Genomic DNA, 14,013 nt, shown 5'->3' on the forward strand with positions numbered 1-14,013 from the left:
TTGTGGAAGACAGTGTGGTGATTCCTCAAGTATCTAGAACTAGAAATACCATTTGACCCAGCAATCCCATTACTGGGTATATACTCAAAGGATTATAAATCATTCTATATATTATATATAATATGCAATATATAATATATACAAAATATATACACACATATATATACATATACACTCATACATATATATATGCACACACACACACACATATATATATATATATATATATGAACTGGAGATCAAAATACTAGAAATGTGGGCTAAACAGTAACTTGCTTTAGGCATCACATAGAGTTTAAAAGTTGGTTTTCAGCTGCCTCCCAGAGCAAGATGACGTAAGCTGCCTAGTCTGTCTTCCTGTGAATTTTCCATTGGCGGCATAGGGGGGATAAATAGTAAAGAGAGCTGGAGTTGGGTTGGGCACTGCTTATATTACACCAACACTTCCCTTTGCATGAGAGGCTACATATCTAGAAAGCTGGATTTGGGGAGAGAACACATTTGGAAAGACATGAATATCAAAAATCCTAAAGTTGATAGGTTTTTCATTGCTCCATTATCTTTCTGGGATGAGAAAAACACTTTGCTATAAAAACAAGAATTCAATTTAAGTAAATTCAATTCTGCAAATGTATATTAGGTTTCTACTGGGATAAAAGGTCCTATGCTAAGTTGAGGAAAATCTCAACTTGAACATGAAAAGACAATCAAAAGACATAGAGATAAATCAGATGTTGAAATTATTTAACACAGATATTAAAGCACATATAACAAAAATAAGAACATTACAAATAGTCCTATAACAATTAAAAATAGAAATATTACCAAAGAAATAATAGATATAAAGAAAGAACATTTTAAAACTGGAAGATACAAAAACAAACAAAAAAAAGTGTTCACTACTCTTAACATATGAATAGTATTCAAAATTCTAGCCAGAATATGGTAAGAAAAATGAATAAATAGCACATAAATTGAAAAGGAAGAAATAGTACTATCCTTATTCACAGAAGACATGATTGTCTACATAGCAAATCCCAAGCAATCTACCAAAAAATTTTTAAAATAATGAGCAAGTTCACCAAGTCTGCAGGATACAAAATCAACTCACAAAAGTTAATTGCATTTCTACATACTAGCAAAATTAAAAACAAAATGGCATTTACAAATGTTCCAAAGAAAACGAAGTAGTTAGGTATAAATATAAAAACTTTGTACAAGATCTATATGATAAAAATTATAAAATACTAATGAAAGAAATAAAAGATGACCTAAACAAATGAAGAGACATACTGTATTTATGGATCAAAAGATGGAAAACAAAGACATGAATTCTCCCCAAATTGATCCATAGGTTTACTAAAGTTTCTATTAAAATCCCACTAAGAATTTTTGTGAATATAGACAAAATTATTATAAAAACATATATAGAAGTTAAAGGACCTAGAATAGCTAAAACAATTTTGAAAAAGAAGAATAAAGTGAAAGGAATCACCCTACCTAATGTTAGTACTTATTACACAACTACAGTAATGAAGACAATGTAATTTTGTCAAAGGAATAGGCATATAATTCAATAGAACACAACAAAGAGCTCAGAAAGAGCCCCACACAAATACCATCAACTGATTTTTCATAAAGGTCCAAGAGCTAATTCAATGGAGCAATTATAATCTTCAAAAAAATGGTGCCAGATTAATTAATACAGATTGAGGGGGGAAAAAACACCTCGATTTAAACAAGAAAGAAAAGAAGAAAATATAGGCGAAAATCTTTAGGACCTAATACAATATAAAGAGTTCCTATTCTTTTTTTTTTTTTTAGACGGAGTCTCGCTCTGTCGCCCAGGCTGGAGCGCAGTGGCACGGTCTCGGCTCACTACAAGCTCCGCCTCCCGGGTTTACGCCATTCTCCTGCCTCAGCCTCCTGAGTAGCTGGGACTACAGGCACCCGCCACCACACCCAGCTACGTTTTTGTATTTTTTTTAGTAGAGACGGGATTTCACTGTGTTAGTCAGGACAGTCTCGATCTCCTGACCTCGTGATCCGCCCGCCTCGGCCTCCCAAAGTGCTGGGATTACAGACGTGAGCCACCGGGCCCGGCCCAAGACTTCCTATTCTTAACACAAAACCATGCTCCATAAAACGTAAAACTGATTTTTTTTTTTTTTTTTTTTTTTTTTTTTTTTAAGTAAAACCTTTTTATCTGCAGAAGATCCTGTGAAGGAGATAAAAAGACAGTAAGATCCAGGCTGAGAGAAGACACTTACAAACCACATATCCAACAAAGGAATAGAATCTAGAAGATGTGAAGAACTCAAAACACAACAGTAAAAAATTACAGAATTCAACTAGAAAATGAGCAATAGACATGAATAGATGGTAATAAGCATATAAAAAGATGTTCAATATCTTTAGCCATTAAGACAAATTAAAACTGCAGTGAGAAAACACCAGACATCTCTCAGAATGACTAAAATGAAAACTTACGATAACAAGAAATCCTGATGATGCAGAGAAACTGGATCATTGGTACAATGCTGGTGGGAATATAAACTGGTACAAACGGTCTGGAAGAATAAGTCAGTATCTTATAAAACTAGGTGAAAGGTACATGAGATTTCCTGGACTTTTTTTTTTTTTTTCTTTGCAATCTCCTATGAGTTTATTACTACAAAGAAAAAAAAAATTTAAATTGACTTCCTATTATGGAAAATGAGGATTTTAACTTTCTTTTATTCTTCCTTTCCCTTCATCCCTCTCTTCCCCCATTATAGTTATTATGACAATTGGTTAAATCTGTATTTAGTATTTGCATGATTACAGCATTATAAATATTATTCACTGATGAAACAGGTAGCCTATTATTACATTTCTTTTCTTGAATAAATTCCTACTTACACTGATGCTAAAATCTCCTCTTTTTCCAATTTGTTTAGAGTAAATATATAGCTATGCCTTAGCCCTACTTTTTCAACAACTATACACAATTTCATACACAGAACACCTGTCAGATAGCCAATTCCATTTCCCCCTCAGAGACTTTGCTGAGATTCCCTGTCCTGTACTTTGCTCCGGATGCTGGTCTACATAAGTCCTGCTGCATGGTGAAAGACCTGGAAGTTCTGTCATCATTCTGGGAATTCTTCTCACTTGTTTCTTGTGTTTGGTTCCCTGCTTCCTCAATTCAATGTTGTCCTGTGTTGGTTAATTCCGTTTTTCTGGGTTTTTGTTTTTGTTTTTGTTTTGGTGTTGCACATATCTAGGAGCTTCCTGAGAAGACATGCATGCAAACAAATATTTTATGTGGCTGAAACTATTTTAAATTTACCTTATACCCAATTGATCATTGGGCTGGGCATATGATTCTACACTGAAAAAAAATTTCTCCTCAAAATTTAGATTAGTACACAATAAAAAATTAATGTATTTATCTACAACTTTTTATTCTTAAAGAATCTTAAATTTTATACATCTTAATCTTTATATATACTGTTTTTTACTAACTAGATCAATTTCAAATAAACCTTTATCATTGTAAATTTATGATTATTTCTTTTGGTGAATTCTCAGTGGGCCTTTTCCACCAGGAAACTCCTAAGAATTTTTCTTGTATCATTTCTTTGACAATTTCCTTCCTTTCATTTCCTGCTCCTTTTGTTCTCAAAATCCTTTGGTTAAACAACACCTTCTAAACTAATGCCCTAAATTTTATTTCTTCTTCTTCTTTTTTTTTTTTTTTCCTTTTGAGACAGAGTCTCACTCTGTCACCCAAGCTGGAGTTCAATGGCGCAATCTTGGCTCACTGCAAGCTCCGCCTCCCAGGTTCACGCCATTCTCCCTTCTTAGCCTCCTGAGTAGCTGGGACTACAGGTGCCCACCACCACACCCGGCTAATTCTTTGTATTTTTAGTACAGATGGGGTTTCACTGTGTTAGCCAGGATGGTCTCGATCTCCTGACCTTGTGATCCTCCTGCCTCAGCCTCCCAAAGTGCTGAGAGTACAGGTGTGAGCCACAGCACCTGGCCTTTCTTCTATTTTTATCTCTGCCTTTTTTTGCTGCACTTTGTGGATGATTTTATTGACTTTATATTCTAAACATTTTACATTTTTAAAAATTTTGAGGCCAGACGTGGTGGCTCATGCCTGTAATCCCAGCACTTTGGGAGGCTGAGGTGGGCAGATCACAAGGTCAGGAGATTGAGACCATCCTGGCTAACTCAGTGAAACCCTATCTCTACTAAAAATACAAAAAAAAAAAAAAAAAAATTAGCCGGGTGTGGTGGTGGGCGCCTGTAATCCCAGCTACTCAGGAGGCTGAGGCAGAAGAATGGAGTGAATGCGGGAGGTGAAGTTTGCAATGAGCCGAGATCGCGCCACTGCACTCCAGCCTGGGCGACAGAGTGAGACCCCATCTCAAAAAAAAATTAAAAAAAAAAAGATTGAATACCATATTTTAGTTTCTGATAATTTCTCTTGCTTTCTGATTGTTTTTTAAAGCACCTGGATTACATCTCATCAATACAATATCTTCCCTTATCTCTGTGGCTATACATTATAATCTCTTTCATGTTTTATTCTACTGATTGGATTGTCTGTGATTTTTCTAAGTCTCTCTTTCTTTTCTGTTTGCTTTATTTCTGTCTTTCATTTTAGGTATGCCCCACAACGTTCACTGATTGTTTCTTATTCGTATTTAAAAGTGAAACCCTAAAGAACTTGTTGAAAGTTCTGTGCATATATGCAGGGCTTCTTAATTGATATATATCACTCTAAACTGACCAGGAAGTATTTTAGACTTTTTTTGCACTTCTCCAAATTTCAGTATATGTATTCCTCTTCTCTGAATCAGTTTTGTTTTCTTTCACTTTTCCTCCAGAGGAGAATCCTTTAAACTTCTATCAGGGGATATAAGCCCAGCTACCAACATTTTGAAGCTAGCTGAACAAATGGATCTGGGATGGGAAATCTTACCTTCAATATAGACTTTAACCTAATCCCCTGATATGCTTTGGATGTTTGCCCCCTCCAAATCTCAAGTTGAAATGTTACCTCCAATGTTGGGGGTTGAGACCTAGTGGTAAATATTGTAGAATGGGGGTGGATCCCTCATGAATGGCTTAGCACCATCCCCTTGGTGATGAGTTCTTGCCCAGCTCACACATAACCTGTTTAATAGAGTGTGCCACATCCTCCCTCTCTTTCTTGCTCCTACTCTCACCATGTGATATGCCTGCCTCCCGCTTCACCTTCCACCATGATTGTAAGCTTCCTGAGGCCCTTACCAAAAGCTGAACAGATACGGGCACCATGCTTCCTTTACAACCTGAAGAACCACGAGCCAAATAAACCTCTTTTCTTTATAAATTACTCAGCCACAAGTATGTCTTAATAGGAATACAAAATGTGACCAATACATACTGCTTTAAGTACAGAGCTTTACTGTTTTGTTGAGTGTCCCCAAATCCATAGCCTCTCTCAGTCTCTCAAGAAAATATATCTCCAGTTTTTGTCACTCAAAGGAGTGGGCTAAGTCTTCCTGTGAAGACTTTAAAATAGTCCTTCAATTGTCAGCCCAGCCAGAAATCTCAAGAATTTTTTTAACTTGGAAAAGAAAAAGAAGAATGCAGGCCGGGCGCGGTGGCTCACGCCTGTAATCCCAGCACTTTGGGAGGTCGAGGCGGGCGGATCACAAGGTCAGGAGATCGAGACCACGGTGAAACCTCGTCTCTACTAAAAATACAAAAAATTAGCCGGGCACGGTTGTGGGCGCCTGTAGTCCCAGCTACTCGGGAGGCTGAGGCAGGAGAATGGCGGGAACCCGGGAGGCGGAGCTTGCAGTGAGCTGAGATCCGGCCACTGCACTCCAGCCTGGGCGACAGAGCAAGACTCCGTCTCAAAAAAAAAAAAAAAAAAAAGAAAAAGAAGAATGCAATTATTAACTCAGTTCCTATGATGTCTCTGATACTATGTTGCCACCATATTTACATTATCTTATTTAATCCTCCACATCTTATAAGATATATGATACCTATTTTACAGAAGAGGAAGCTGAAGCTCAAGTGGCTAATTAAGTCTCTCAGCATCACACAACTAGTAAGAGTTTAACATAATTTACTAATAATAAATTTGCTATAATGCATTATTGGGGTTCTTTACTCTTTTATCAAAGTTTGTGTAAAAGTTCCAAGGTGGGCACCAGAATATTAGGAATATCCTTGTGTATCAGCCAATATGGATGGTTTCTTAGATGTTCATGGACCTAACACACATCATCCTGCCTTGCTGCTTCCCTAGGGCACAGGCATCTTTTCTAAGTTGGGTAATGGCGATGGCTGCCATATGGATAGCATACAGCTATCCTTAGCGGCTCCACACAGGCATATGCTCTATGGGCCTGAAAATACTCTGGAGGGTGAATCATAATGGGACATGAGAACTTGCTGTTTTCAGAACCCATCAACCTTTATCTCTTTCCCAGGCTAAGGAAATCTCTCAAAAGTATTTATATCACTGCCATCTCTACCTTTCAGGGACATGAATAGCATAATCTCTGTAAGTTTAAGTCTTTTACAGAAAAATAAAGAAGAGTGATGATCTAAGAAGCTTGTTTCCCACTTTAGAGAAAATGATGAGGCAATGACTTAGCCTGATCAAATATTTTTTGGAATCAGAGATGAAAAAAAAAGGTAAACAAAACAATTTAATATCTGATCAGTTATTCTGACATATACATACTACTTTTAAAAATCTGGTCATTTCAGCAAACTCTCTGTACACCACTGGTTTTTAAAATTATGTCTTTTGGTTGTTGGTTGAGGCCACTTGCAACTAAACAATGTGAATTGTTTTTTTGTTTTTTTTTTTTTTCCTCAGAGTTTTGCTATTTCTCTAGTAGACTTCCCTTCCAGATGTCTTATGATGCTGTGTCATGACTGTTTTTTCTCCGAATTTCTTGAAATCTGATTCTTAAACTTCAGACTATGCTTACTCTTTCCTGCTCTCGCTGTTACAAACTAGCAACATATGGCAGCTTTCTACTCACAGGCCAATCTCTTTCACTTCACTATATGTTTAGGCCTCAAGTGTCAGTTCCCCCTAGATACTTTCTCTTCCTCAGGAACAAAGTTATCAAAAAGTCAAGAATCTCTTACCCTTTTAGCTGAAGGAGTGTTTTCGCAGATGCTGTGGGATTGGCTTTGTGTGCTTCTTTGGTTGGTGTATGGCAGATGCACCTGACTGCAATAACAGCATATCCTGAGAATGACCCTATGGTCTAAGAAGAATGTGTTCAGAGTTCTGAGCTAAGGAATCTCGGAGTGGCCAGCCTGGACATTTATACCTTATGTATGAGGAATATCTGAACCCTCAGTCCATTCCATGGAATACAGGCCATACAGAGGATCGAGGCCCTTTGTATGGGCTTAAAGATTGACAGGTGGAGGTTGCTAAGGCCTGGGGGGTACTAAGTGAAAATACTATATAAACTTCATACTTTTTACAAGCGGTTGCAGTTCTCCTGTCCAGCGTGCTACTACTGGATCACCTTGCATGTAAGTTCCCTCAATAAGACCTATGTCTTATTCACCGGCTCTAGTTCTCTTCCTTGGCCTCTTAAACATGATACTGTCTCTACTGAAGTAAATATGGGTTGAGCATGATAGTTGGGACATGTTGCTCATTTCTTTCATGGGTCTCTGCTGCTTGTATGTACAGTCACTGTCATGTCACCTCTGTTCCTCTTCTGCTATCCCCATGAAAATGGACTCTAAAATCTAAAGATTTCCACAGTATACACACTTTGATATACAGTAGAACTCTGCCTCCCTCTAAGGTACATGGATGGGCTTTGGTCAAGGATAGGCTGGGGTGGATATTCAGGCCTACATGACTCAGCAAGTTTGAAGCACAGGTGCACACCTCCATCTGTTATATCACCTTTTTAAGTTCATACTTGGCTCTGAGCCACTATTGCCTGTAAAGGTATAATTGCCCTGCTAATGCTGTACAGGAGCTCTTGGGGCTTGACTCAGTTCAACATGGATCTTGTCCTGGTGCCCAGAGAGAAGGCCAAAGCTGTCCCCTCTTGCAGATGCACAGAGGGGAGCCACAGCGTGGCTTACACTGGTGCCCAGAGATAGAGTTAAGCTACTGACCCTGAAGGCAAGGGAGAGCCAGCGGTGCAGCTGCAGGCATGAGGGTGGCAGGAGCCATAGAGCCAGAGCAGAGAGCCAAGATAGAGGTGCACACTGTAAAGAGCTAGTGTAAGTAAGCTGTTTTTTGTTTGTTTGTTTGTTTGTTTTTGACATGCAGTCTCGCTCTGTCGCCAGGCTGGAGTGCAGTGGCGCGATCTCAGCTCACTGCAAGCTCCGCCTCCCGGGTTCACGCCATTCTCCTGCCTCAGCCTCCTGAGTAGCTGGGACTACAGGTGCCCGCTACCACGCCCGGCTAATTTTTTGTATTTTTTAATAGAGACGGGGTTTCACCGTGGTCTTGATCTCCTGACCTTGGGATCCGCCCGCCTCGGCCTCCCAAAGTGCTAGGATTACAGGCGTGAGCCACCGCGCCCGGCGTAAGCTGTTGATGAGAGCTGCTACTGAATAAAACCATATTCACCTGCCTACAGCCCCCTAAGTGCTCTTTCTGCCCACCACCTACTCCCCTCAGACCACAGCATGGGCTGGACCTGGACCCCCAGGATCTGACAATTGACAATGGGGATGGGAAGAGGTGAGCAGGTCTTCAGTCCCTGAAGGCTCCCCGGTCAGTTATGAGGCTGCAGCATGAGCTGTGGTACCTGGTGGCAGCGGTGCTGCTTGGATGGACCCCAATGGAAACACGAATGACAGTGGATGGGTCTCCTGGGAGTGTGGAGAAGGCGCTGTAGCACCTGGAAGTGCACAGCATCGAGAAGAAGCATGCCTTTACAAGCAGTCAGATGGCCATTTGTGACTGCACTGTAGGGCGTTCATGCCCAGTCCTTGCAGGACACAGCGCGGGGAGGAGGAAGAACTTCCATTGCAAGCTTACCCAGTGATCCACCTGGAAATAGAGCATGAGCAGCTGTCAGGCCCCAAGGGTGGGCCAGAGACGCCCCCCTACTCTGGTGGAACACCTTACCTTTGGTGCCTGTGTCCCCGCTAAGTTGTGGGAGTTAAGCAAGTAATGTCGGCAGTCACGTACAGACTTAATGCCAGTCATGTGGAAGAAGGATATTGCTGCACGGCCCAGTCCTGCCCTAGTATTCTAGTTCAAAGAGTACCTGCTGCAGTTAGCGGGAGTGTAAAGCCTTATCTGTTTGATAAGAAAACTGGTCGAGATGCACGGCTTGTGGGGGGCACCAGACAAACAGTTACCTTTGGACTTGGCAATCTACTGGTCCCTGAACCCGGATAAATTTCCAGGCAGAGCTGCATTTATTAATGGCTATGAAGACCAGTGAGTGACAGTGAAAACCTGTGTCTTTGCATCTTGGCATGGGCTGCTTAGCTCTCCATGTATGCGCTGTGTATGTCTCTCCCATACCTGCACGCATTCTGGTGCTGAATGTTTTGCATGGTTTGGCCACTGTGATGTCTGTCACAGGCTTGATGGACCATTTGACAACAGAATAGGGACAGTCCACCGAGAGCCAGGAACAGTTTGCCTTCATGGGAGGGCAACAATGAACTTTCACAGTGTTGCTGCAGGGCTATTGTATAGCCCCAACATATGTTGTGATTTTGTTAATAATGTAATGTTAACCTCTGATCCTCTTGCAGGCTGAAAACTGGCAGTGTCCTCTCTTGCCTGGAATTAGGATGATGAGGCTAAGACACCCTTTCTGTGTAGTCAATCAAGGGTGCCCATGTAGACTAGATTTACATCTAACCACAGATAGTTTTGGCTAGGGCATATAGCAGTGCATGGAGTGATTGGAAGTGCCAGTGGGCTGTTAGTCTCAGCTGTGGAAGGGAGTTGAACTCTGGTGTTCCTTAATAAACAAGCAGTAATGACGGGATGGGTGTGTTCCTCGGTAACCAGCCCCTGGACTGGGAAAGCAATTAATGACTGCCTATGCTGCCCTTCAGGCCCATAAGAGCGTGGCAGGACGGGTTACAGTCATCATGCAGACAACTTACCCTTTAGCTGGATGGGTGCATTCATGGGTAATGAGCCCCTGAACAGGGATGGCACAGATATCCACTTTAATAAAGTAGGGTGCCTACTTAGAGCAGCGGAGTATACCAAGTATAAGTCCCTTAGCAGCCGAGTTACAAGAGGTTTCAGGGCCTGCAGTCCTAATACAAGATAATGCCATGGGGCCTGAGGTACTCTTAGACCCTGAGCCTTCACCATTAGGAAGAGCAACCCCCATTCCTAATAGAGCATGGTACACTACTGGGTCTAGCTGGGGTGCTACTGCTTCCTGGACTGCTGATGCAGCCCAGCCTACTACTGACACCATATGGTTTAAAACCAGGTATAGGCAAAGTTGCCAATAAGCTAAACTCAGGGAAATGTGGATGGTAATCACCAAGGAGGTGACACTTGTGGTAATCTGCGCCAATAGCTGGGCAGTTTATCAAAGTTTGTATATGTAATGGGCCTGCATGCCCAGAAGCTTATGCAGTATCAGGCCTGTGTGCCCAAAGCTTATGTGTCAGTCCTATATATATGTACTGGGCCTGTGTGCACAAAGCTTATATGCATAACCTGTGTGTCCAAAACCTATGTCTCCCTCGGCCTAGGGGATGGAGTGTAAGGTGCATGAATGTGCGTTGGTCAAGGATAGGCCAAGGCAGATATCCCGGCCTGCATGACTCAGGTAGTTTGGCACACAGGTGCCATTTGTTATATAACCTGTTTGTATCAGTTCATACTTGGCTCTGAGCCACTATTGTCTGTAAAAGGTATAATTGCCCTGCTAACACCGTACAGGGGCTCTTGGGGCTCAGCTTGGCTCAACATGGCTCTTGTGCAAGCTCTGGTGCCCAGAGAGAAAGTTATCCATCTTGCAGACAGAGGAGAGCCACAGCATGGCTTGCACTGGTGCACAGGGAGGGAAAGATTAAGCTGCTAACCCTGAAGGCAAGGGACAGCCAGCCCAGTGGTGCAGCAGCTGCAGGCATGGGGGCAGCAGGAGCCACAGAACTGGAGTAGATGGCCAAGATAAAGGTGCACAGTGTAAAGAGCTAGTGTAAGTAAGTTGCTAATGAGAGCTGCTGCTGAATAAAACCATATTCACCTGACTACGCCCCCTCCACCCTCCCGTACCCCACCCCCAGACCCCCGAGTGTTCTTCTTTCTGCCCATCCACTCACTCCTCTCGGACCGCAGCATGGGCTGGACCTGGACCTTGGGATCTGATACTCCCACACTACAAAAATGTACGTTTTTGGAAAGAACTTACCCTTAAACCACCATTTTCCAATTTTGAGCTTCAACCCAGAAAGTCTCAGTAATTTTAATAAATTAGTATCGATTGCCTGATGTGCTAATCTCAATTTCACATGTGAATATGAACATATACCCTTTCTAGCCTTTATTTTTTTTAGAATTATAAAATACTTGATATTTTTCTGTCTTTACATTACTCTGTATCTTAAAGTATTTTCTCTCACCCTCTCCCTAGTTTAGTGCTGTTAATTGACCAAAAAAAACTATCTAGTAGGCCATACATTCTCAAAACTCATAATGCATAAGGAGCACCTGTAAAGCTAATTTACAGATGTTAACTCAGTGTCTTCCAAACCCCTTTTCCTGCTGAGCTCAGTAAGTTGGTGATAAGGCCCAAGAATTGGTATTCTGCAGACCTCATATTGAGAAGAGCTATTACAGACAAGCAAGTGTCCCCCTCTTTAGTGAACTGAGCTATGTTATCCAGGTTTCATCATTCCAATATCTCAGGCCATGGTCCAGAAATTCAAATGATTGCCAATACCATCTGGGGAGCCAAATGTTCAACTCCACGATCATTTTTCTCTTTTAAAGTCTTCTGGATAGGAGGAAATGTTGAACATACCACCTGGGATCTGTAGTGTCTTTACTTCCTTCAACTTTCTACCCAAACCTCAGAAAGCATTATATTTTCAGATGCCACCAAGTCAGAAAGAGCGAGAAATGGTTAACCGTTTTGCCAAAACTTATCTTTCCCCTATACAATACATGCTTTGGAAAAATAGGACATCTCCTGAAAGATAAAGATGTTTACATTCATTTTCATCTAAATGAATCAGTAGAAAGTTACTAATCACTGATAACGGGTCCCTGCCTCCTATGTTCAAAGGCAAGACGTATTTTAACCAAAATTATTTGAAAATTATTCTTACTAGAGCATGTGTTTCCCAAGATCTAATTTATCTCAATCTAAACCAAGTGCAATTTTGACACCAGGAAACATTTGGCAAAGTTTGGAGACATTTGTGTTTGTCATGAGTGAGGAATGAGGGAGCTACTGGTATCTAGTGAGCAGAGACCAAGGATGTTGCTATACACATTACAATGTACAAGACACCTCCCCACCCTGCCAAAAAACAGGAAATAAATGTAAATAGTGCCCAGATTGAGAAATCCTGCTGCATATAAAACAAGCATCATACCTACCATGAATATCCAATAACTACTATATGCTATCCATTTGTATTCTTCTTAAATATATACATCATTAGATCAGTGTCATAACTTTTCAAAATTCATTCTGATGACTCGGCGTTTGGCTTTCTTATATAACTTTCTATTCCATACATTACTTTTATTTATTTTTTCTGTATTAAAGGCATTATCGTGAACATCTGTGTTTTTGTAGCTCCAGCAACTCTTTAGCAGAACAGCATCTCAGCTGCTGCATGTGATTCCTGAGTCAGCCAATCATGAACTCCCAATAACTCTAAACACATGGGTGACAACAGGGTCCAGTGCTAAGCTGATCTGCCTTTTCCTGCTGGGAATGACATAAGTGAAGATACACAAGAGTACAAGATCTTTGTAACTAAGTCATCCAGTGGTACTACTCTAAAGAGAAGGGTTACACATTTCTGCTGCTGCAAGCTGCACTGAATTCTTCATCTTTAAATTACTCAGAATATTTTCACTTTTTGTTTGTTCATCATCATTAAAGACTGATACATGTTGCTAGTAGTCAAAGAACATGAGAGAATAAACTTTTTTTTTTTTTTTTTTTGCCTCGCACTGTCTCCCAGGCTGGAGTGCAGTGGTGCAATCTCGGATCACTGCAACCTCAGCCTCCGCAGCCTCTTGGGTTCAAGCACCTCTACCTCAGCCTCCTGAGTAGCTGGGATTACAGGCGACCACCATCATGCCCAGTTAATTTTTGTATTTTAGTAGAGATGGGGTTTCACCATATTGTCCAGGCTGGCCTTGAACTCCTTACCTCAAGCAATCCGCCAGCCTCGGTCTCCCAAAGTGCTGGTTTTACAGGCGTGAGCCACCACACTCGGCGGGATAAACATTTCTTTATTGTTGATCTGCTGACACAGAGAAGAGATATTCTCCCAGCTGCTTCACTTCTTCCTTCTGGAAGAAACTAGCTTGAATGCATTCACAGTTAGTTGGAACTTACCTCTGGTGAGGAAAACAGTATGCATCCCTTGAAGTTCTGAAGCCCTTGCCTGAGCCCACGCAATAAACAGAATATTTTATAGCAGTGCTACTTAAAAGGTGGCCTGCCTTCCAGGAGTACCTGTAGCTTATTAGAAATGCAGATTATGGAACTCACATGACTGCAGGTCTCAAATTTCAGCCGGCATAAAAATCACCTGGAAGGCTTGTGAAATGAGGAGCCCTAGCTTGCCCCCGCAAAGATTCAGCAGGTCTCAGATGGGGCCCAAGAATTTTCTCTCCGGTTCCAAGGGAGTACTGCTATTGCTGTTGTTCTTCACACCACATTTAAAACAGCTCTGTGAGAACATGTCACTTTTTCTCCTTTTTAATCTTTATTTTATCTGACATAAAGCTCAGTTGCTTCAGTTGCAAATAAAAGAAACCCACCTCAAACTGACTCAAAAAACAAA

General features: G+C 41.2%; 1 long non-coding RNA gene across 1 annotated transcript; it reads left to right on the forward strand.

Moving 5' to 3' along the window:
• The first annotated feature begins 7,150 nt into the window (after nucleotides 1-7,150).
• LOC110741258 lies at nucleotides 7,151-12,771 on the forward strand. Its single transcript, XR_002517156.2, has 2 exons — nucleotides 7,151-7,554; nucleotides 8,474-12,771. It is a non-coding gene; the product is annotated as an uncharacterized LOC110741258 (long non-coding RNA).
• Nucleotides 12,772-14,013: the final 1,242 nt, after the last annotated feature.

The sequence above is a fragment of the Papio anubis genome, chromosome 12, assembly GCF_008728515.1.
Source record: "Papio anubis isolate 15944 chromosome 12, Panubis1.0, whole genome shotgun sequence".
Lineage (NCBI taxonomy): Eukaryota > Metazoa > Chordata > Mammalia > Primates > Cercopithecidae > Papio > Papio anubis.